The sequence below is a fragment of the Triticum aestivum genome, chromosome 6B, assembly GCF_018294505.1.
Source record: "Triticum aestivum cultivar Chinese Spring chromosome 6B, IWGSC CS RefSeq v2.1, whole genome shotgun sequence".
NCBI lineage: Eukaryota > Viridiplantae > Streptophyta > Magnoliopsida > Poales > Poaceae > Triticum > Triticum aestivum.
In genome coordinates this window covers 276,296,769-276,321,760 of record NC_057810.1, presented here as the reverse complement: position 1 = coordinate 276,321,760, position 24,992 = coordinate 276,296,769, and positions in this window count along the sequence as shown.

Below are 24,992 nucleotides of genomic sequence, written 5' to 3'. Positions count from 1 at the left end.
GCTCCTCCTTCATAGCCCGCATTGCAGAACGGGCATCCTTGGCTTCGGCGGTGGCCTTCCCTAGGTCTTCTCGCTTCGATAGGCGCTCTTTTTCAAGAGCCTCATTGTGGTCGGTAGCATCCTTCCATTTAACGGCCAATTCGGCCATCTCTTCCCTGCTTCGGCAGTGTGCAGCCCTTTCGGCTTCTAACTCCTCGGCCGCCCTCGAGGCAGCTGCATCACTCCTTCTGGCTTGCTCCTTGGCTTGAAGTTCTGCCCGAAGGCTCTCCACAGCAGCAGCACCATCTGCGTCAAGCATAAATATTGTAAGAGGTGAGCTTTAGCTCCCTTAATAGGTGACTGCGGAGAATCAATTTACCTTGCGACTCATCAAGTCGCTTGTTGACTAGCGCGATGTCTGCATCCTCTACATCGAGTTGCCGCATTAATTCGGCAACTCCATTAGTCCGGCTAGCCCCCGGACTATCCGCCACCTGCATAGGAAAGGCGACACTCAATACCAACGATTTTGATCCTCGGCACGCTGTCGCTTTCGACAACCTACCGAGTCTCAGGGGCTACTATCTATACAGGGCGCACTTTCATGTGCAAAACTGTCAAAAAGGCACGTCGTTTTTACGTACCTCAAACCCCGCCAGCAAACTCCTGACGGCATTGTGCAATCCGCTTTTGGCGGACGAAATCCTTCCGATCACCATGCTCATTAACGCACGGCGATCTTCTGAGACGGACGCCCTCTCAAGAAGATCCTTCAGCTCCCCCGGCCGAACACTAGTCGGTGCCAAACCCTTCGGCTCTGCCGGGCTCAGAGATACCCTCTGTGATGACACTTCAGGCTCGTCCGCCCTATCCGACGGTGCAGCAGACGGAGGCGTCTTGCTCTCCATCATCTCCGGACGAAGATCCCCCGAAGACGAGCTCATCTGAGAAGGTTGCTGATCCGAACTACAAGGTAAAAATTTCGGTTATCCTCAGAAGTACAAATAGGGATGTTTCTTATTAATGAACTCCCCTTTTCCTACTCACGGCTCGCTGGAGGGCTGATTCTTTAGAGAAGATTGTATGACCGGGGCCTCCCCGGACGCAGGACCCTCTGGTGAAGATTTCTTCCCCCGCTTAGAGGCTTTGGCCTCCGGGTCTTCGGAGGCGGTCCTCTTCTCCCCCTGGAGGGAGGGATTCTCGATTCGCCCTTCTTCAAGTGCCCCCTTGGGCAAGGCGGTAGCTCCTCTATTTTCCCCTTTGCCTCCTTCTGAAGGCGCAACCTCCAACATTCTGACCAGCACGGGCTCCGGTGCGGTCTCTGGGAGGGGGGCCGGACACCTTATCAGCTTTGCTTGCGCTATCCACTTCTGTTGGAGGATAACGGGTTAAAAAGCGAATTATAAAAAGCAAACAAACGGTATGTCCGAACACTGAGCTGCTTACTCGAGTATCCGGGCGATTGCAGCTTAGGCCGGCATCCTCGGTCAATTCCGGACACACCGCTTGTGATCCGAAGAACAACTTGTACATCTCCACGGGTGTCGTACCCATGAAGTGTTGGAGAATCCTTGGTCCCTCCGGATTGAACTCCCATAGCCGGAGAGGACGGCGTTTGCAGGGCAGGAGACGCCTAACTAGCATAACCTGCATCACCACGACCAGATCGATCTCCCTCGCCTGGAGGTCTCGAATCCGGCTCTACAATAGGGGCACGTCTTTTGACGGCCCCCAATTGAGCCCTTAGTTGACCCACGACATCAACCATCATGGAGGTCCCGAGCGGAATGAGGGCGGCGGCTTCTGCCTGCTACCCTTCGAAGCGGTGATATAGAACCACTGCCACTGCCACAAGCCGAGCTCCTCTTGGAAGGAGCCCTCGGGCCACGGGGCATCGGCCCTCCTGCTTATGGCCGCCCCGCCGCACTCCGCTTGACTTCCCCCAATCATCTTCGGCTCCACATTGAAGGTCTTTAGCCACAGGCCGAAGTGGGGGGTGACGTGGAGAAAGGCTTCGCAGACGACAATAAATGCGGAAATATGGAGGATGGACTCCGGGGCAAAGTCGTGGAAATCCAACCCGTAGTAGAACATGAGCCCTCTCACGAAAGGATCCGTCGGGAAGCCTAAACCCCGACGGAGGTGGGAAATAAAGACGACGTACTCGCCGGGCTCGGGGGTGGGGATGGCCTGCCCTTCGGCGGGCAGCCTGTGCGAAACCTCGTAAGACAGGTACTTGGCCTCACACAGCTTTAGCACATCCTCTTCTGTGACGGAGGAGGGCATCCACCGGCCCTGGGGGTCGGAGCCGGACATTGTTGAAGGTCCAAAGCGCTCGAATCTGGGGCTCTGAGTGTTTGGAACTTGGAGCAAGAAGAGGATTCGATGGAAGATTCAAGAGAAGAAACGAGCCTTGGTCCTATTATAAAGAGGGGGAATACCAAGAGCCGTCTCCGTGACCGTTCGGGATTCGCCTTCGATAGAGGAGGCGTGGCGACGGGCGCGGTTGGGTTACCCACGCCCGTATTGATGAGAATCCCAAAATAAGGGGGAACACGATCTCTGCCTCGACAAGACGTGCCAAGGAAACCACTTCGCTAAACGTGCTGAGGTGGTGTAATAAAAAATGATTCAAGTAAAGGCTTGGTAGTGGTGTGACGTCACGCCACAAAATACGTCAGCAGATTGAACTTGTGTACATTTTATTCTCTCTATGGTGGAATGTGGAATTTATTTTGCAGAGCCGGACACTATCCTGGTGCTCACAATCTTTTCTGGATTATTCAAAGGAGGAACCCGCCTTGCAATGCCGAACATTATGCGCGCCGGACTCATCGTCATTGAAGCCAGGTTCAGGGGCTACTGAGGGAGTCCTGGACTAGGGGGTGTCCGGACAGCCGGACTATCATCGTCCGTCGGACTCCAAGACCACGAAGATACAAGATTGAAGACTCCGTCCCGTGTCCGGATGGGACTTTCCTTGGCGTGGAAGGCAAGCTTGGCGATACGGATATGTAGATCTCCTACCATTGTAACCGACTCTGTGTAACCCTAGCCCTCTCCGGTGTCTATATAAACCGGAGGGCTTTAGTCCGTAGGACATAACCTCCATTACAACAATCATGCCATAGGCTAGCTTTTAGGGTTTAGCCTCCTTGATCTCGTGGTAGATCCACTCTTGTACTACCCATATCATCAATATTAATCAAGCAGGACGTAGGGTTTTACCTCCATCAAGAGGGCCCAAACCTGGGTAAAACATCGTGTCCCTTGTCTCCTGTTACCATCCGCCTAGACGCACAGTTCGGGACCCCCTACCCGAGATCCGCCGGTTTTGACACCGACAGCGTCCCTTTCGAAAATATCGAACGCATGTCTTCTTGCTAACATCTTGAGCAAAATTTGACAAGGTTGTCCCGTTCCAAAATATCAAATGCCTACGATTGTGGAATGGGCAGGGTTTGCCATCAGTTTAGACATTGACATGGCACCTCGTGCTAACTAAACCAGCTGTTCTTTTTGTGCAGTTCCACCAAAATCAACCAAATTCATGCGTAGCTTGTATGATTTCGCCCTTATATGTTGCAACGCCTTGAACTTATTGGCACCTCCTTTCTTGTGGTGGAAATGAATGATTCAATGTATTCATGAACTTTTTGTGTAGTTCCCATTGAAATCAAGCTGAGAACCCCTATTTGCACAAATACAAAAAAGTGATTAGTATAAAGCAAACTATACTATGAATTGATAGTTTAAACAGGCACCTACATGGTCCATGTAGAGCACACTTTTAGAAAAATGGAACTCACCGGAAAGAATCCTAGAACAACATTGTATTTGCGCATCATAGCAAGAAAATGGAGTTTTGTCTGTCCTTCTGAGATGAAGTTAGTTTGGTCTTGTGGGGAGTATTGTAATCATCCTTCAACTGCTCCTTCTGATGAGATGATACACAGGGCTTCTTCATCCTGGCATAATCAGAACCAGTCACTTCACGTACTCCATATTCTTCTTTAGAGGAGGATGATCCTGTTGTGCAAAGACAAGAGGACAACTAAATGCTAGCATCCCTATTTGCTCGAAAAAAAGGAAAGGAAATATTTAAAACAACACAAATGAAGCACTTCTCAAGGACAATACCACTTTTTCATGACAGTATCTAAACAGTAGCACAACACCAATAGATATGACAAAGCTCAATCATATGGATGAAATCCGTGGGCGAGTACCAACCTTTGTCAGGAGGCTTATTGTGTAGAGAATACAGATGAAGCACTTCTCCGGAACCATCTGTTGCTATCTACTGTGGTGGCCATGCTTAGTATATACTCCTCGATTAGTTTAATGTTTCCAACATCTTCTTGTGCAGTTCCACTAAAATATATGGTATCTTCAAAGAAGATCCTTGTTTGCACAAGTAGAGATAATTACGTAAGAGTGGCATAAAATCGGTGGCAAAATAATTGCTCGTTCCAGCCATAGCAATAAATTAATATGCAAAACTATATCATTACTTGTGTCATCACAGTTCTAGTGCTTCATTACAGCATCGGGAGTTGATTTTTGTTTTTCTTCCGCTTGTTCTTCCCCTTCATGACTTGGTTCAATAACAGACAAGCTTCGCCTTCAATGTAAGATTTGGCATTTCAATTAGGGAGCAGAAGTATAGCACTAAAAATGACATTAATTTTTTGATGAAAGTGGAAAAATACAGGCCAACAGTTGTGAAATACCCTTATCTTACCTCAATGCGATATTACGGTGCATATACGGATTGGAAGTCTTGTCTCCATTTGTGCAGTTCACTAAAATCGAGCAACATTACCGCACAAGTAGAATAAGATATGGAAGCACACTGCAGAATCATGTGAAAGAAGGCTAGTACTAACCTCTCATGACGTGGAATTCAAACAACTCACAAGAAGAAGATATGAACCAAATTTGCCAACACGGATAGGAATTAAGATCTCCTCTTGTGCAGTTCCACTAAGATCAAGCAATCAAGCAACATTGTTGGTGTGACATTTTGGTTGAACTACACAAAACACTCTTAAAACAAAAGTGTTTTGTGCAATGCAACAAAAGGTCACAATGGCAATGAGGTGAAGTAAATAACCCTGTTTCCACAGAGGTGCAAAGGAAACAACTAGTGGTCAATAACGGTGGATGATAGAGAAGCCAACAAAAAGAATCATATAACTTATCTAAATGGGAAAGAAAGCAAGACAGTAGCATTTCTCAAACTGTGGCATTGATTAATATTAACATAGAGATTATATTAACAATAAATTCATTAAACGTGTAATTTGCTTTTAACTGTGGCATTGCATCAATTTTCTAGCGGCATTATTAGAGGGTGTTTGTTTATAGGGACATTTTGGTGTAGGGACTAAAAACTCCGTGTCAGTCCCATCTAAACCAAACAGGAGGGACTTTTAGGGACTATAAGTGGGCATTTGGGACTAAAGAAAGAAGACCCCGAGAGAGAGTCTTTTGGGGACTTTTTCCAACAGTTGCCCCTACCACGCATCGCACCTTGTCTCTATTAATTCATTACTAGGTGTAACATGGTCTTTTAGCATGTCATTTAATAACCTTTAGTCCATGTTTAGTCCCTGCAACGAAGGTAGGGACTAGGGAGTTTTTAACCAAACAGGGCCTTAGATTAACAACAGCTAAAGAGTTGCACGGGACAGTGGAACCACCAGCACCATGTGCATCTACCAATGTACTAGGGTGATCACAGTCTGTTGCAACAAAGAACAAATAACCAAGGAGCATATTTGTGTTGGTCCCAGTTTTGTTATCTTTAGAAACCTTTCCCTATGTGAGCGAAGCAAATCTAGTCCTGCTCAAACTCTACAGCCTTGTCCCCCAAAACAAAAGATCAGTTTGCTACAGATGTGCGTACTGTGTTTGTCATTGTTTTCCCTTTTCGACCAATGTAGGTGCTGGATAGCCAGTCTGTAGTAGTACTTTCCCTCCTCCCTTTCCTCTTTGAACCACGTCCTAGATTTATGCTATACAACTTCTCCCACTACTTTCCCCCGTTCCTTTCCTCTTTGAACCACGACTTAGATTCATGCGATACAACTTTCCCAACTACTTTCCCCCCTTCCTTTCCTTTTTGAACCATGTCCTAGATTCATGCTATACAATTTTCCCCACTACTTTCCCCCATTCCTTTCCTCTTTGAACCACGTCCTAGATTCATGCTATACAACTTTCCCCACTACTTTCCTATTTGATCCAACACCTAGATTCAAGTGCAGAAGCAGAAAATCCCACATGCAGCTAGAGCAATGCATGTGGAAAAAGTAAATTATACCTTAATGTTCTTGGGGTGTGGTTCGGTGGATGATCGGAGGCCGTTCGGCCCACACTATGTATGGCGGCAAAGAAGAAGGGGTCGGAGGCCCTACCGCGCCGCCGCTGGGTGAAAATGAACAACGACGTCGGTAGTGGATTCCCTCCCTCGCCGACGGTGACAGCATTAAGCCTCCTTCCCTTCCCGGCGGACGGATCCTGCCGGCTCTTTGACCAGCAGTGAGGGGATAGAGAGAGGCCAATGAAGTCTTGTTTAGATCTGGAGAGGGTGATTGAGTGTGAAGAGAGCATCTACAAGCGCTGAGGCTCCAGCCTGTGTATATATACTAGAGAGAGAGTGTGAAGAGTGCAAACCCTTTTAAACAAGCACTGAGGCTGCATCTTATACATGATGAGGTGATTATACGATCACTACGAGATCGTATAGCTCCGTATCCATCCATTTTGACCAGTCAAAGAATCCTCCTGGCACAAATTATGCTCAAGTGTAGTTATCGAACCCGAGACCTCAAGTTTGATGAGCGAACAGGCTAACCAGCTACACAACCCTCCCGTTATGTTCAACAAGAGGAAAATAACCTTTTATACATTCCTGCATTCATGTGACAAGCATGTCGTATTTTTTTGTGTGTGTAGGAGTCATTGGGATTTAAATCATAATTGTGTCGTGTGGCTTTGGTGGTAAGACTATCCAAAATGGTGCAGAAATAATGCAGCCTTTGTCACCTTACCTCTCTCCACGTAGTACGTTGGGTCCCACTAGTCAGAGGGTGAAAGAAACAAATTAATAAGGAAAACTAAAAGCGCCAGCGGTGTATCTTACCTCACACATCTCGCTCCTGCTCGTGAACACTGTCTAATTGATCCCTCTGTTCACTCACGTACTATTTTAAGTGAATCCTTATTATAACATGCACACAATTTTGGGCACTTGTATTCGATCTAAGTTAGTGTGCCACCGTATCTCGTACTACTCCCTCCGTCTAGGTGTAATAAGTCATGTTAGAAGGTGCAGCAGGACAAAGGTGAAAGCAGATTGGAGGAGAAGGAGAAACTTGACTGGTCATTCCTCCAATCAAAGCCCTGATTTCTATCTCTAAACGCAACAATTAATCCAAACAGCTAAGAGATGCCGCTTTAGCTACCATGCAGGGACACGTATTAACTCGCATGCAAGCCAACTTTGATTTCTTGACTGATCAACGCGTAGTTGCGCTCCATGCATTGGGTTTCCGGGGGAGATAACAAGGCAGAGTAAGGAGCGTTTGGTTACATTGCTTAGGCTGGTCATAGTGGTGAGTAACTTGGACTAGTAACATGCATATCTTACTAGTCTATGTTACTACTACGCGAAGTTTGCCATCAGAAGCGAGCCGATCTGGCTCTCCTGAGCTAGCATGGTTTTTCTAGCCCACCCAAGCTAGCTGGCCCACAAAAGCTAACATATTTTAACAGTTCCAAATGCCTAACCTTGCCCGGCTATGCTATAATCTGTTCTTGCTAAGGATCCAAATGCTCCCTAAGTAACAACGCTCGCTAGCAACGAGGCCAGGAGGGGATTGAGATGCGAAGTTAATGGACGACGCCTAAACATTTTTGGAATATCTAATTTCCGGAAGATGACTTAACACCTAGATGAAGGGAGTACTACTCCTTAGTCCAAGTTTGATGGAATATTCGTCACCTCTTCTCTTCTTGTACGTACTCCATTTGGATCTCACGTCATGTGACTTCGCACTCGCATGATTTTCCTCTTCTATGAACATGTGTGCGTGTGTGTGTGTGTTTAACAGCATGTGCGTGTTAGAGAGAGCGGCAAATCGACCTACTCCTACAGAGAGATGGTGTGTAGTGTATGATTTTAGTCACGAGAGTCAGTGCATCCTCTCATTTCCGGGCGTCCGGTAGGGATAGGCAGACAGCTACCATGCCTGCTCCTGACCAGCCTAGCCCACCCAAAGCCCCTCCATCGCCCACGCGCGCTTCCCGCACGAAACGGTCAGCGCTGTTCCAAAGAATCGGTGCCGCATTCATGCCCGGGGAGAGCAGGCGTGACCTCTCATTGGCACCTGCGTTGAAGGGCGAAGCGAATTCAAGAGTGATGGTTGCTTCATTCGTCCAACTTACTGTTGGGTCTATGTGATTTCATGGCTCATTGGTCATTATTACCGAGGTGGTAGGTGATACGTCTCTAACGTATCTATAATTTTTTATTGTTTCATGCTATTATATTATCCATCTAGGATGTTTTATATGCATTTATATGCTGTTTTATATGATTTTTGGGACTAACCTATTAACCTAGAGCCCAGTGCCAGTTTCTGTTTTTTCCTTGTTTTTGAGTATCACAGAAAAAGAATACCAAGCGGAGTCCAATTGACGTGCCAATTTTTGATGATTTTTATGGACCAAAAGAAGCCCCTGGAGTCAAAGAGTTGGGCCAGAAGAGTCCTGGGCTGCCCACGAGGGTGGGGGGCGCGCCCCCCTGTCTCGTGGACAGCCCGGAGACCTCCATGACTTGTTCCCGACGCCAAAAATTCTTATAAATACTGAAACCTCCAGAAAATAAACTAGATTGGGATTCCGCCACTGCAAGCCACAGTAGCCACCAAAAACCAATCGGGACCCTGTTCCGGCACCCTACCGGAGGGGGGGGGGATCCATCACCGGTGGCCATCTTCATCATCTCGGCGCTCTCCATGACGAGAAGGGAGTAGTTCACCCTCGGGCTGAGGGTATGTACCAGTAGCTATGTGTTTGATCTCTCTCTCTCTCTCTCTCTCTCTCTCTCTCTCTCTCTCTCGTGTTCTTGATTTGGCACGATCTTGATATATCGCGAGCTTTGCTATTAAAGTTGGATCTTATGATGTTTCTCCCCCTCTACTCTCTTGTAATGGATTAAGTTTTCCCTTTGAAGTTATCTTATCGGATTGAGTCTTTAAGGATTGGAGAACACTTGATGTATGTCTTGCATGTGCTTATCTGTGGTGACAATGGATATTCACATGATCTACTTGATGTACGTTTTGGTGATCAACTTGCGGGTTCAGTGAGCTTGTGAACTTATGCATAGGGGTTGGCACACGTTTTCGTCTTGACTCTCCGGTAGAAACTTTGGGGAACTCTTTGAAGTATAGATGAATCTGAGATTCTGTGAGGCATATCGTGTAATCATACCCACGAATACTTGAGGTGACATTGGAGTATCTCGGTGACATTAGGGTTTTGGTTGATTTGTGTCTTAAGGTGTTATTCTAGTACGAACTCTATGATAGATCGAACGGAAAGAATAGCTTCGTGTTATTTTACTACGGACTCTTGAATAGATCGATCAGAAATGATAACTTTGAGGTGGTTTCTTACCCTACAATAATCTCTTCGTTTGTTCTCCGCTATTAGTGACTTTGGAGTGACTCTTTGTTGCATGTTGAGGGATAGTTATATGATCCAGTTATTATTGTTGAGAGAACTTGCACTAGTGAAAGTATGAACCCTAGGCCTTGTTTCATAGCATTGCAATACCATTTACACTCACTTTTACCACTTGTTACATGCTGTTTTTATATTTTCAGATTACAAATACTCATATCTACCATCCATATTGCACTTGTATCACCATCTCTTCGCCGAACTAGTGCACATATACAATTTACCATTGTATTGGGTGTGTTGGGGACACAAGAGACTCTTTGTTATTTGGTTGCAGGGTTGTTTGAGAGAGACCATCTTCATCCTATGGCTCCCACGGATTGATAAACCTTAGGTCATCCACTTGAGGGAAATTTGCTACTGTCCTACAAACCTCTACACTTGGAGGCCCAACAACGTCTACAAGAAGAAGGTTGTGTAGTAGACATCAAGCTCTTTTCTGGCGCCGTTGCCGGGGAGGTGAGTGGTTGAAGGTATATCTTTAGATCTTGCAATCGAATCTTTGTGTTTCTTCTTTTATCACTAGTTTATTCTATAAAATAAAACTACAAAAAATGGAATTAAGTTTGCCACATATGCTTCATCTTTTTAATGTCTCTCGTGAAAATGATGGGAAGGAAAATTGTGCTCAAGTACTAGAAGAAGAATTACATAGAATGCTTGGCATAAAATATGTGAATGATGAGCATGATTGCAATGTTGTTAGTATGAATTCTATGAATACATGTGATGCTAATGATATGCAAAGCCACAAGCTTGGGGATGCTATGTTTGATGAAGATGATATTTTTTGTCCCCCAAGTTTTGATGAGCAAATTTATTATGGTAAAAGCATGCATCCTATTTATGATGATTATTGTGATGACATGTATGCCATAAAGAATAAACATAACCATGAAACTTGTCATCATGATTTAAATTTTCAATTGGATTATCCTTCACATGATAGTTATTTTGTTGAGTTTGCTCCCACTACTATTGATGAGAATAAATTTGCTTATGTGGAGAGTAGTAAAATTTCTATGCAAGTAGATCATGAAAATAATACTTTGTGTGATGGTTATATTGTTGAATTCATTCATGATGCTACTGAAAATTATTATGGGGGAGGAATATATGTTTGTAGGAGTTGCAATGATACCAAGTTTCCTCTCTATGTGCTTAAAGTTTTAAAGTTATGCTTGTTTTGCCTTCCTGTGCTAGTTGATTATTGTTCCCATAAGTTGTTTGCTCACAAAATCCCTATGGATAGGAAGTGGGTTAGAATTAAATGTGTTAGTAATACTCTTCATGATGCTCTCTTTATGTTTCAATTCTCATCTTTTATGCGAGCATCATTGAAATCACCATGCCTAGCTAAAAGGCATTAAAGAAAATCTCTTGTTGGGAGACAACCCAATATTTACCTTTACTGTTTTTTTGTGTTCACATGATTATGCTACTGTAGTAATCATGTTTTATAGCTTTTGTTTCAATAAAGTGCCAAGTAAGACCTTTAGGATAGCTTACGGTGATAGTTGTGTTGATCCTGCTGCAAATCAGAAACTTTTGCACCCAGTAAATTAGTTTTTATAATTCATATAAATGTAATTTTGATCTGATTCTTTTGGCTATGGATTGGTACGCACATTTATTAGGACTTCCTAATTTGGTAGAATTTTTTGATGTACAGAAGTATTCGAATGATACAGATTACTACAGACTGTTCTGTTTTTGACAGATTCTATTTTCTATGTGTTGTTTGCTTATTTTGATGAATCTATGAGTACTATCGGAGGGTATGAACCATAGAGATGTTGGAATAAATTATATATTACACCAATATGAATTTAGAATGAGTTCACAACAGTACCTAAGTGGTGGTTTTATTTCCTTATACTAACGGAGCTTACAAGTTTTCTGTTCAGTTTTGTGTTGTGAAGTTTTCAAGTTTTGGGTAAAGATTCGATGGACTATGGAATAAGGAGTGGCAAGAGCCTAAGCTTGGGGATTCCCAAGGAACCCCAAGGTAATATTCAAGGACAACCAAGAGCCTAAGCTTGGGGATGCTCCGGATGGCATCCCCTCTTTCGTCTTCGATCAACGATAACTTTACTTGGAGCTATATTTTCATTCACCACATGATATGTGTTTTGCTTGGAGCATCATTTTATTTTGTTAGTATTTTCTATCTGTTATTTAGAATAATGTTAAGCATCTATATTTTCAATAAAAATGTCAAGGATAGCCTTTACCATGCTTATTTTGCAAGTATACATGTTGCTGTTTCAAAACAGAAAGTTTACCGCTGTTGCAAAAATTCCCTAGAAAAGTCAGAAAATGATAAAATGTCGAAACTTTTTGCATATTGAGCTCTGTTAAATATTCTACAGTGTAATAATTTTCTCATAATTTTTGGAGTTAGGGAAGTATGATGAATCTTGCATTCTTTAGAGACTATACTGTTTTGGTAGATTGCTGTTATGTTTGCATTGTTTGCATATGTTTGCTTATTTAATGATTCTATTTGAGGATAGGAGTATTAAATATGCGGAGACATTTAGTATGCAATGTTTAATAATATTTTTGTGATTTGTTACAGTAGAAAATGATAAGGTTTTTGCATTGGTTTATACTAACTTATCTCACGAGTTCTTGTTGAGTTTGGTGTGGATGAAGCTTTCGACATTTAGGAAACCGAGATATAAAAGGAATTAAGGAGACACAAAATCTACAGCTTGGGTATGCCCAAGGCACCCCAAGATAATATTTCAAGAAGTCTCAAGAACTCAAGGTTGGGGATGCCCCGGTAGGCATCCCACCTTTCTTCTTCAACAATTATCGGTTAGTATCGGTTGAACCTAAGTTTTTGCTTCTTCACATGATGTGCGCTATCCTTGAAATGTCATTTTTTTTGTTTTGATTGCTGTTTGAATAAAATACCAAGATCTGAAATTCTTAAATGTTAGAGAGTCTTCACATAGTTGCACAATTACTCATTGACCTTCACTCATATCTTTTGGAGTAGTTTGTCATTTGCTCTAGTGCTTCACTTATATCTTTTTAGAGCACAATGGTGGTTTTATTTTGAATAAATTAATGAACTCTCATGCTTCACTTATATTATTTTGAGAGTCTTCTAGAACAGCATGGTAATTTGCGTTGGTTATGAAATTAATCCTAATATGATGGGCACCCTAGAGGGATATAATAAAAACTTTCATATAAAGTGCATTGAATACTATGAGAAGTTTGATTCCTTACGATTGTTTCGAGATATGAGTATGGTGATATTAGAGTCATGCTAATGAGTAATTGTGGATTGTAGAAACACTTGTGCTAAAGTTTGTGATTCCAGTAGCATGCACATATGGTGAACTGTTATGTGATGAAGTTGGAGCATGATTTATTTATTGATTGTCTTCCTTATGTGTGGAGGTCGGGATCGCGCGATGGTTAACTCCTACCAACTCTTCCCCTAGGAGCATGCATGTAGTACTTTGTTTTGATGACTTGTAGATTTTTGCAATAAGTATGTGAGTTCTTTATGACTAAGTTGAGTCCATGGATTATACGCACTCTCACCCTTCCACCATTGCTAGCCTCTCTTATGCCGTGCAACTCTAGCCGGTATCATACACCACCATATACTTTCCTCAAACCAGCCACCATACCTAACTATTATGGCATTTCCATAGCCATTCTTGAGATATATTGCCATGCAACTTTCCACCGTTTTGTTTATTATGATACACTCTATCATTGTCATGTTGCTTATCCCGGTACACCGCCGGAGGCATCCACATAGAGTCATATTTTGTTTTAAGATTTTTGAGCTGTAAGTAAATAAAAGTGTGATGATCTTCATTATTAGAGCATTGTCCCAGTGAGGAAAGGATGATGGAAGCAATGATTCCCTCACAAGTTGGGGATAGTCTCCGGACTTTATGCAAAATAAAAGAGGCCAAAGAAACCCAAATAAAAAAAAAGAGGCCAAAGAAGCCCACCAAAAAAATGAGAGAAAAAGAGAGAAGGGGTAATGCTACTATCCTTTTACCACACGTGTGCTTCAAACTAGCACCATGATCTTCATGATAGAGAGCCTCCTATGTTGTCACTTTCATATACTAGTGGGTATTTTTCATTATAGAACTTGGATTGTATATTCCAATGATGGTCTTCCTCAAAGTTCCCTGGGTCTTCGTGAGCAAGCAAGTGGGATGCACACCCACTTAGTTTCCTTTTGAGCTTTCATACACTTATAGCTCTAGTGCATCCGTTGCATGGCAATCCCTACTCACTCACATTGATATCTATTGATGGGCATCTCCATATCCCGTTGATACACCTAGTTGATGTGAGACTATCTTCCTCCTTTTTGTCTTCTCCACAACCACCATATTCTATTCCACCTATAGTGCTATGTCCATGGCTCACACTCATGTATCGTGTAAAGATTGAAAAAGTTTGAAAATACTAAAGTATGAAACAATTGCTTGGCTGAAACTGGGGTAGCTCATGATTTAAATATTGTGTGTGATGAAGATAGAGCATAGCCAGACTATATGATTTTGTAGGGATAACTTTCTTTGGCCATGCTATTTTGGAGAAGACATAATTACTTTGTTAGTATGCTTGAAGTATTATTATTTTTATGTCAATATTTAACTTTTGTTTTGAATCTTATGGATCTGAACATTCATGCGACAATAAAGAAAATTACATTGATAATTATGTTAGGTAGCATTCCACATCAAAAATTCTGTTTTTATCATTTACCTACTCGAGGACGAGAAGGAATTAAGCTTGAGGATGCTTGATACGTCTCCAACGTATCTATAATTTTTTGATTGTTCCATGCTATTATATTATTCATCTAGGATATTTTATAAGCATTTATATGTTGTTTTATATGATTTTTAGGACTAACCTATTAACCTGGAGCCCAATGCCAGTTTCAGTTTTTTCCTTGTTTTTGAGTATCACAGAAAAGGAATACCAAACGGAGTCCAATTGACATGCCAATTTTCGATGATTTTTTATGGGCCAAAAGAAGCCCCTGGAGTGAAAGAGTTGGGCCAGAAGAGTCCTGAGCTGCCCACGAGGGTGGGGGGCACGCCCACCCCGCTTAGGCGTGCCCTCCTATCTCGTGGACAGCCCGGAGACCTCCCTGACTTGTTCCCGACGCCAAAAATTCGTATAAATACTGAAACCTCCAGAAAATAACCTAGATCGGGAGTTCTGCCGCTGCAAGCCTCTGTAGCCTAAAAACCAATTGGGACCCTGTTCCGGCACCCTGCCGGAGGGGGGATCCATTACCGGTGGTCATCTTCATCAACCTGGCGCTCTCCATGACGAGGAGAGAGTAGTTCACCCTCAGGGCTGAGGGTATGTACCAGTAGCTATGTGTTTGATCTCTGTCTCTCATGTTCTTGATTTGGCACGATCTTGATGTACGACGAACTTTGCTATTATAGTTGGATCTCATGATGTTTCTCCCCCTCTACTCTCTTGTAATGGATTGAGTTTTCCCTTTGAAGTTATCTTATCAGATTGAGTCTTTAAGGATTTGAGAACACTTGATGTATGTCTTGCATGTGCTTATCTGTGGTGACAATGGGATATTCACGTGATCTACTTGATGTACGTTTTGGTGATCAACTTGCGGGTTCAGTGACGTTGTGAACTTATGCATAGGGGTTGGCACATATTTTTGTCTTGAATCTTTGGTAGAAACTTTGGGGCACTCTTTGAAGTACTTTGTGTTGTCTGAATAGATGAATCTGAGATTGTGTGATGCATATCGTATAATCATACCCACGGATACTTGAGGTGACATTGGAGTATCTAGGTGACATTAGGGTTTTGGTTGATTTGTGTCTTAACACTACAAAAAAAATACACTTCTGTGATGATACGTGTTTGTCACAGTAGGTCGCGTTTTTTGTCATGCATGTACATCCATGACAAATTTATGATAGAATCAAGATAGTCATACCTGTGCTGCCATAGAAGTGTTCCATGACATTACCAAAATTAACATCACGGAAGTGTCCACTTCCATGATGATAAATCGCGCGTCACAGAAGTGCTTCCGTCAAGGGTGACCGACACGTGGCATCCACCGTAGCGAAACACCGTTAAGCTATCGGGTCGGGTTTTGGATTCGATAACTCGTTAACAGCCCTGACCAATGGGGATTTTCCACATGTAAAATCATCATTGGCTGGAGGAAACACGTGTCTGCTCATCGTTGGGATAGATGTCATCCACTCATTGGACGGAACGCGCCTATGATACGTCGACATGTGGCATGGCCCAACAGAGGCCCATTCTGTGAAAAGGCCGGCCCGTTTGACTTGGTTAAAATGTGGCAGGCCGGCCCATGGAAAGCCTGTTAACAGTCTATTCGCATATAGACTATTTACAGCCCGCTAACCCAAGGCCCGTACGCCCTATCCGAATTAGGCCCAGTAGCGTCATCTGGGCCACCCAATATGATTCCTGCCCGTTTTCACTTCTGGCCCATGTATGGCCCATGACGTCTTTCGGCCCATATGAGGCCCTATGTAACTCTTGACCTATTAACGGCCCATGGTGAAACTAGCCCGTAATGAACAGTGTATCACTTTACACCCATTAACGGACCGTGGTGAAACTGGCCCGTAATGAACAGTGTATCACTTTATACCCATTAACGGCCTGTTATTCCCTTGGGCCGTTTCCAGCCCATGTTATCTTTCGGCCTTCTCGGAGCCCATTTATTCTTGGGCTCATTTCCAGCATTCGTTTACTTACGGCCCATTACTGTCATTTTCTACTTGTGGGCCAAATTCAGCCCGTGGTTACAGTCGGCCCATTTGTGGTCCGTTAATACGTTGGGCCGTTTTCATAGCGTCATGAAATACGGCCTATTAACGATGGCCCGTTATGGTCGGCCCATGAACAGACGATTCCAACTCTAGCCCGTTTACGGCCATAATGCGGCCTGTTATTTGCCATTGTTATCATACTGCCCGTATAAGGCCCATTGATGATACGGCCTTTAGAAGGCCCATTGTTTCTACGGTCCGTAGAAGGCCCACTGTTTCTACGGCCCGTAGGAGGCCCAATGTCACTACAGTAAATATTAGCCCATGGTTATTGTAGCCTAGTTTTAAAAAATAGGTTATTGCAGCCACTAGCAAACCGCGGAAAAAGAACTGCAATGACTACAAGCAAACAAATAAACAAGACAACAAGGAAATAAATAAGCAAGCAACTTACGCTAGGCTATCACGACTATCATATATTACATCCACTGGGCGTCAAAGTTTGCCACCAGTGCAAATAAACGCGCCGACAAAAGAATATACAAAACTGAGAGCACTTCAGAAGGCACAAGGCCTGGCCAGGAAGGGCCCCCATACAGCTGTAGAAGCTGAGTAGACCTCAGTTGTGTCAATGATAGATGCATCAACACTAGATTTAAGGCTTGATGGTGCGCACGGCAGTCCTCTGACATCTTCATTGCATCTTTGACTTCAAGTCGGAGCTGAGCTGAAGCAAGCCTTTCCACTTTAAGTTGAGACTGAAGAAGTCAAACTGATTGAGGCAGCAACTGCACAGAGGTTGTCTCACACCTGCTGGTGAGTAGCTTCAACTCACTATCTTCATCAAGACAGGACCTTGGGGTCATCTCGCTGACCACAAGATGGTTTGGCTCACTATCTTCCCTAAAGTTCTGCCTGGCGTAAGAGATACGACTCTGAAAGAGAAACAAGGAGACACGTAACAGGTTTCACAATTATATAAGCAAATAAATGGATCTGTTCTGCATAAGGAACAAGTTTTTACAACTACAATTTGAAACTGGTAGTTGTTGCAAACATCCAATCAGATGTAAATAGCAAAGCAAACAGCAGTGGAGGAAATGATGCCTATCCAAATCTATACTAGAACAAAGTTTGAAGTCTTGAGAAGGATGAACTTACATTACATGTTAATACGGGCTGGACAAAGCCCTTCTCCATGTTGATGGAAGGATAATTCATTAAATTCCTCAAAGAAAATTCTTTATAAGCGTTGCCATTATTCTACATTTTGCAAAGAGTAAATATAGATCAAATAATATTGGAAGAAACAAAGGATAATGAAGCTCAGGTGCAGACTGATGATACATAATCAAATAGCAATTAATTAAGTACATCGTTACAAGGCAAAAGGGAGAGAGGTACTGACGAGAGCAATGCAGAGCCCATTATTGTTTTGAGATCGTATGATCCTTTGATCAAGGAGATTAATCTGAAATTAGTTTTCGTACAAGAGAGAAGGTAAGGCACAAGCAGAAATTTAGGAGTTCAAATTTTGAATTGATATCATACACAGTACCTGACGCTGGGCTCCCAGCAGTTCTAATAGGGGTTTGGCCACTGGAGTAGGGGTAAAGTGTGGAACAGTTGGGCCTGTGTTTTCTGTGGCTGCTGATCTATCTGATTTAACAGGTCACTACCTTTTCCAAATACCTAGTTTGTACTCCTTGAGGATCTGCACTCACCCTCTTCCTTTTGAACATCTATTACGAAAGAACAACATTTGATTGGAAAAACATAGTGTGACGACACATGGAATAGGTACAAAAAATGGATAGGTATGGCATACAATCATATATGATGCTTAAACTAAGCAGACGGTGTAACAAAGTAGAAGTAATGCAAGAGGTCAGATACAAAATATGTGCGACCAATACAACTTTGCAAAGCTAGAGCAAGCACCTTGATGGGTGAATAAGATAGGCCATCCTCCACCATGCCAAGTTTGTTAGCCAGTGGATCGTTCTGCAATATTCCTCTCGCGCGCCCATTCTCATATTCATTTTGATAATGTTCAATATCTGACATGCATGAAAACATAAAAACAAGTGAGATTTTCTTTGTAATGTAGAAGTGATTCTAATCCAATACTGCCTCCCTATAAACCCCTTTGGGCTATCTCTGTAATTCTTTTAAAACATGCCATGCATGCTGTAATTTGTTGTGTGCATTAATATAATGTGGCCTACTACTCAAAATATGAGAGCTCCAGAAGTGATGACACTTCGCAGATGATAGCTTCAACAAATAGTAAAGAAGAACAAGTCGACCTGACCTGACAGATTCAAAATATACTAAGGGAGAACAACTCGACCTGACCAGTCGACCGCAAGAGAAGAGTATCATCTTAAAGAAGAGCAGAAGAGCAAGCAGATTTAAGATATTACAAGTCTTTCAATACAATGTCGGTTGGCCACCGTGATGAACCAGAGCGCACAGAGAAATACTATTCTTTCCGGTCTCTCCATATGTGGCTCACATGCATTTTGAAACTAAAGTAGGAACATTTAGCTCATCAATTAAACATCTCTCAGTTTTACTAATATCAGCAATAATATCAGATATGAATTTGTACAACTAAGCTTGTTTAGCTTGATGGGTGGAGCAGTGCTATTACGACACGAACCACGTAGGCAGATTGTGGTCATCATAAAATGGGGAAAACATAAGCATGATGAGTACAATGTTGACCGTGGCAGTGGGATGGCAGATCTGAAGGTGCAAACCACGCAAAGGGTAGTTAGCAACCGATGTTTCCTTTGAAATAACAACTAAGATTTGGTATGGACAAGAAAGTACGGTCAACATGTGACAAAGAAATGCAATTATGTTGTCTGTCTATATGTCGCGACATGCATTTGGAAACTCAAGTGGGACCTTTAGCTAACTAATTAAATGTGTCGGTTAACTAATATCAGTATCATATCACAATCATATTTGAACAACTAAGATTTCGAATTTTGAGTGTTGTGTTGTTTAGCTTGAAGGGTGGAGTAATGCCAGTACGACAGAAAGCACCTACGCAGATCATAGTAGAGTAGATAAAAGGGGAAAACCCTAAGCATCAAGAGAAAAATCAGGAAAGTGAAACTAGCTGGACCAGTGGTGGCGCACATGCTTTTCGAAACGAATATAGGAACATTAGGTGACCAATTAAATGTTCTCTATTTTAGTGATATGAGCATCATATCAGATTCGTATTTCAACACGTAAGCTTTGGGTTGAGGTCTTGAGGAGCAGTGCTAGCACGACACGAAGCACCTACGATGAAGGTAGTGAATATAAAGGGGGGAAACCATAAGCTTTACGAGTATAGTGCCCATGCCATGGCGGATCTGAAGGTGCAAACCGGACAAAGCTACTTCGCAACCAATGTTTGCTTTCAACTAGCCACTACGATTTGGTACGGACAAGAAAAGTACAGTAAACAAATTACGATCTATTTTCCGGGTGAGATCAATAACTTAAGCACATATGGAAGAGTACCACCTCTCTTGTGACGCCTGTATGCCTATGCTGATACGTTGAGGGTGCTGCGGGTGCGATGGCTGTCGGCGACAGGGAAGAAGACTTTAGATGGCAGACGGCCGGGTGGGGGGATATATCTTGTTGTCGTGGACGAGGCGGTCATAGGAGCGGCAGCGGCAAGGTGGACGACAGCGCCGATGAAGCGAGAGGAGGCGATGAAAGGATCCTGGTCCAGTGCCATGGATGAGAGACGTCCATCTCTTGCAGTGGACGACGCGGTAGGGGTAGCGGCACCGGCAAGGTGGAGGATGGGGTGGCGGATGGAGGAGGCTGGCCGCAGTGCGTAGGTTGTCGTGCCGCCGACGGTGTATGAAAGGGAAATGGAGGGGAGGGGGATCTCAAACTTTGGGATGCGCTTCTCTAACATGGGGGAAAGTTACGAACTTATCCCCTGTTTAAAATTTTGGACATCGCGTCGGTTGGGGATTGAAAGGTAATCTCGCATCTCCAAAAAATTGGCCGGTAACTATTTCGGGCGAGGAGAGGGTGTTTTGCCGCCCACGGTTGGCGCCCATGGTGTATGAACGGGGCTGACAGGTAGGGTGGTTGTGTCACGTCTGATGGAAGTTACACATCTGCCACTATTTAAAATATTAGCCTACATCGATTTCGGACGAGGAGAGTTTGTTTTGCTGTCCATCGTGTATGAATGGGGAAATGGAGGAAGAGACACATGTCTTTTGGACGAGCTTGAATCAAATGAGTTTTGTCTGAATGGGCTCAGAGGCCGTCGTTTCATGTCTGAAGTTACTAGTCTACCCCTATCGACAGCAGTGTAAATCTAGTCTATAAGGATGTAAGTGTCAGGGGTAGGCAGTAATTTCCATCTCACAAACACTTGCTTCGGGCAGCCCACAAATTATAGTGGGTGTAGCCGCTTCGTTCAAAACTTGGGAGAATTAGCATTCACATTTGCCCTGGGACCTGGCAAACTAAATTCAAATCCAATTTGTATTCGATTACGAATATCCACAGATAATTATACATTTTGTTATTTATTTCTTCAACACCACAACAAAGATTTATTCCACCTTTATATATGATTATGATTTAGAAATGCCGTGATCTTCGAATTCAGTAGGTTGGATACACTCTGATTCAAACAGTTATTTCATCCAATACAATATGCTCACACGAAAAAAAAGTTCACCTTATGTCAATCATAGAAGTACTGAGGATTACCTCGCCTAAAAAATTCAGATCATTACAACACATGGACAACATGGAATTCCGGACAACATAGGGGGTCTTGCAACATAATCCATTCAGAGACATGACACAACATGCAAGTACAATAATCTAATGACAATTTCAACTGGTATCTAAAGAAGAACCGGGATTACCTTGGGCTTCAGATAGCAGAAATAGCAGGACCTCCTCCATCTTCAAATGCAACATTCTTACTTCCTCCAATTCTTGGGTTGCTTGCATAATGCGTGCCGCTAATTCCGTAATTTCCAGCCTCAAGATAAAGATTACTTCATTCATGGCAGCCACACCATCTCTTTCTGCCTCTAGTGGAGCCTCAAGCACTATAATATCTGTGCTCAGACTGCTCTCCGGCGGTGTTGTCTCTGAACTGCTACCATCTGGTAAGATGGATGGCGCACTGCTTCCACAAATAGATTCTGTGGTTGTACATTGTGTCCTAGTGTGAAGGAAATCCTGGAAGGTTTCCGCTGGACATAAGTAAGAAATAGTTATCGTATGATCCAAGCAGTAAGCTTACATGGTAAACGACGGACGAATTATTGCCGAGCATGGCAAACTATATTTGAATGGTTCAAAGCAGCATCAGCCAAAAAGAAATTAAAATGGTAAGATGAAACTAGGGATGTAAGTGGCAAATAAACGACATCCGCCAGTCCCATCTAGTTAGTTTTTGCTACCTCCCTAGTTCATTTTCCTCAAAAAACAAAAACTCTTTTGAACTATCATACCACTAGTGGACTTTAATCGGGATTAAACGGGACCCAGTTGACATCCCTAGTTGAAAGGGAGTGTACAACCGCTATATTTAAGTTGCCAAGGAATCTAAGCAGTTGAAATAATCTAAGAAAGCACTTAACAGTGTGGCCTCATATAAACTACGAAGACTGTCTTGTGATGAAGTTGAGAGAAAAAGTGAAGGACTCAAATGAAATAGGCATGCATTACGATAGTACAGCAGGCACTGCTGACATATTGGCCAACTCAGGTATAGCGTAACAACAAACAAGCATTTGAATCAAGCAATACAGCAAAGCAGACAACTGAACTATTTTTAATTCGGTAGGATTACACGTTGAGGGCACAAGCCAAGAAAGCAGCCCACTCGCATTACATTTCACATGTACTAAAACACATTGGCTTACCATATGTTGCTGTGAAGCCTAGCTGCATTTGCAATGTTCTTTGAAAATATCGTTAGCATCCCGTGGTTGCAAATCTAGTTGTTGTAGTTTATTCTGCACCATCTATTTAGGTAAAATTAATTTTAATCGCATGCGCTGGTCCGAATTGATCATCAATGGTTCATCTAAACTAATGAAAGAAGGGTGTGTGCATACATGACAATATATCTGCTTCCCTCTATTTTTATGCTTGTTCGAGGTGCCAGCCCCAAAAGAACAAATATTTTGCTTGATGGGGTTGGCAGCTCCATAATTAATAGAAGCATCAAATTAGTCATGCAACGTGGGAAGATCAAGAACACACAAACAAGTAATGAATAGAGGCTCGGAGTAGTGATGTAATAGCTAGCATCAGAAAATGTAGGGTAAAACGAACAAAAAGCATCGGAACCGCATGCTAGTTTGATGATGTGTAATTAAGCATAGAGAACATTAACCAGTCTGATGGAACCAACAGGTGGCATCAGAACAAAACTAAAGCATATTAACTATATGTGCACTGGTATGTAATTTAGCACATGTAACATGTTCACTGCCAGAAGTATGGCCCTACAGGTGCAAGCAGAATAACGCGTCTCATGAAAAACTAAATGATGCCCTAAAGAAATTCAAAGGTGCCGTGCTTATGCTAGGAAAGTGAACGTAGGCACCGGCCGTTGGATGATAGTACCTGATTCTCGGCGGCGTATGGGTATCGTTGTCATACTTGATAGCTAAGGATCGTCGATGGTGCTCGTGTTGCGGTTGAGTTTGGGCTGGCTGTCGCCATCGCTGAAGCGGCTCCGGTGCTACGGTTGCGGCGCCTGTCGACATACAAGAAAGCTCATCTGTGGTAAGTGAACAATTGCACGATAAAGAGAAAAATCGAAGGAGTACAAATCGAAATAACCTGATGAGGCTGCGGCGTCGGTAAAGCAGGGCCGGTGGAGTTGAATATGGCGTCCGTGGAGCGGGTCCGGTGCAGTGGACGAAGGCTTCGGCGGGCGCGTTGCACAGTGCTTTCGGTGAGGCGGATCTGTTGTCGAGGACGAGGGCTTGTATGAAGGGCCAACAAAGGGGCAGACGAGGGAGTCAGTGAAGGGCCTATGTTGTGGTGGACGAGGGTGCCGGTTAAGCAGATCCAGTGCGGTGGACCATGATGGCGGTCAAGGAGATCTAGGGTCAAAGAGGGGAAAACAATGGAGTTACCAAAGCAGCCCTTTTCCGTTCATGTGGCAGGGGTAAAACAGGAATATCGCAGGGCTAAACTTTCAGGCGCGTGATATTTTGATGTGAGCAGGAAGTTTGAAAGCTTTTGGCGCCTAAAATTATAAGTAATCTACTCTCGTACGGCCCACTATGATATCATGGCCGACAATTTGTTTGTTTTGCACGGAAAAAAATGTGCAAGTTTTCAAAATCAATGTCTCCAACTCGAAACTTAGATTGTCCATTCAATTCAAATATGGATCATTGAGCTACTACAAGCAAATACCATCATACGGTCCAATTCAAATGAAATTCCAAATATGTTTATCCTAAATATGATGACAAAAGCAAAATTGTGTATGTGTATGAATAAAGTGAATGATTATAAAGTTTGAACATGCCTGTATGTGTATATCTCTAGGTTTGATATATGAATTTGAAATCACGAAATTCCGGCTTAAAAAATGTACCTCCGTTTAAATGAATTACAAAAGCTAATGATGGAGTCGAATTCCAAAATTCCAATCTTAGGTTTGTAATTCTGGTACATCAAGGTATATCACGCATGTTCATAAGTATCGTTATGTCATAGTACAAACTGTGAAACAAACTGATCAACCATGAGTGCACAATATCTCAATTACGCTAAAGTCCCTCAAATATAGACACCTCACTGTTTATCTGAAGTTAACCCCCCCCCACCACCACCACCACACACACACACACATAGAGAAGTCGTTCTCTCCCCCAGACACCAACACACGAGCACATTAACACCCCTCTCTCTTGTAAAGTCCAGACCCAAACATAGGTCTCTATCACTTTGTCTCCCGGGCATGCACACATATCTTCCCTCACTCTCTAGGTCTCCCGCTATCTCTCTTACCCAAGCACACGCACTATGTAGAGTGTATATTTCCCATACAGACAAAACGTCGCCCCCAAACGTCTATCTCCCTAGTTATGTGGTTCTCGCGCACTCACCTCACACACCACCCCCACTGCAAACAAGCACACTTTGTCTCCTTCTGCACCACTCTCCTCTTTCTATCTCTCCCACATGCGGACCCGCCCCAGCTCCTTCCCTGTATACATATATGTCGTGACTCTTTGCATAGCTCCCTGATGTATAATCGTTCTTGATTTTGCACATTGTTCTCTACATCATCTATTCTAGATCTCTCATGAAGTCCCTATCAAACACACGATGACTCGCTTCCCCTGCGTCTCCATTCATAGGCCAATTTCAGGCAACATCAACATTGCCTCCCTATCTATACGCCATTTATGGACACAAACGACCCCTCTCGCCCCCCTT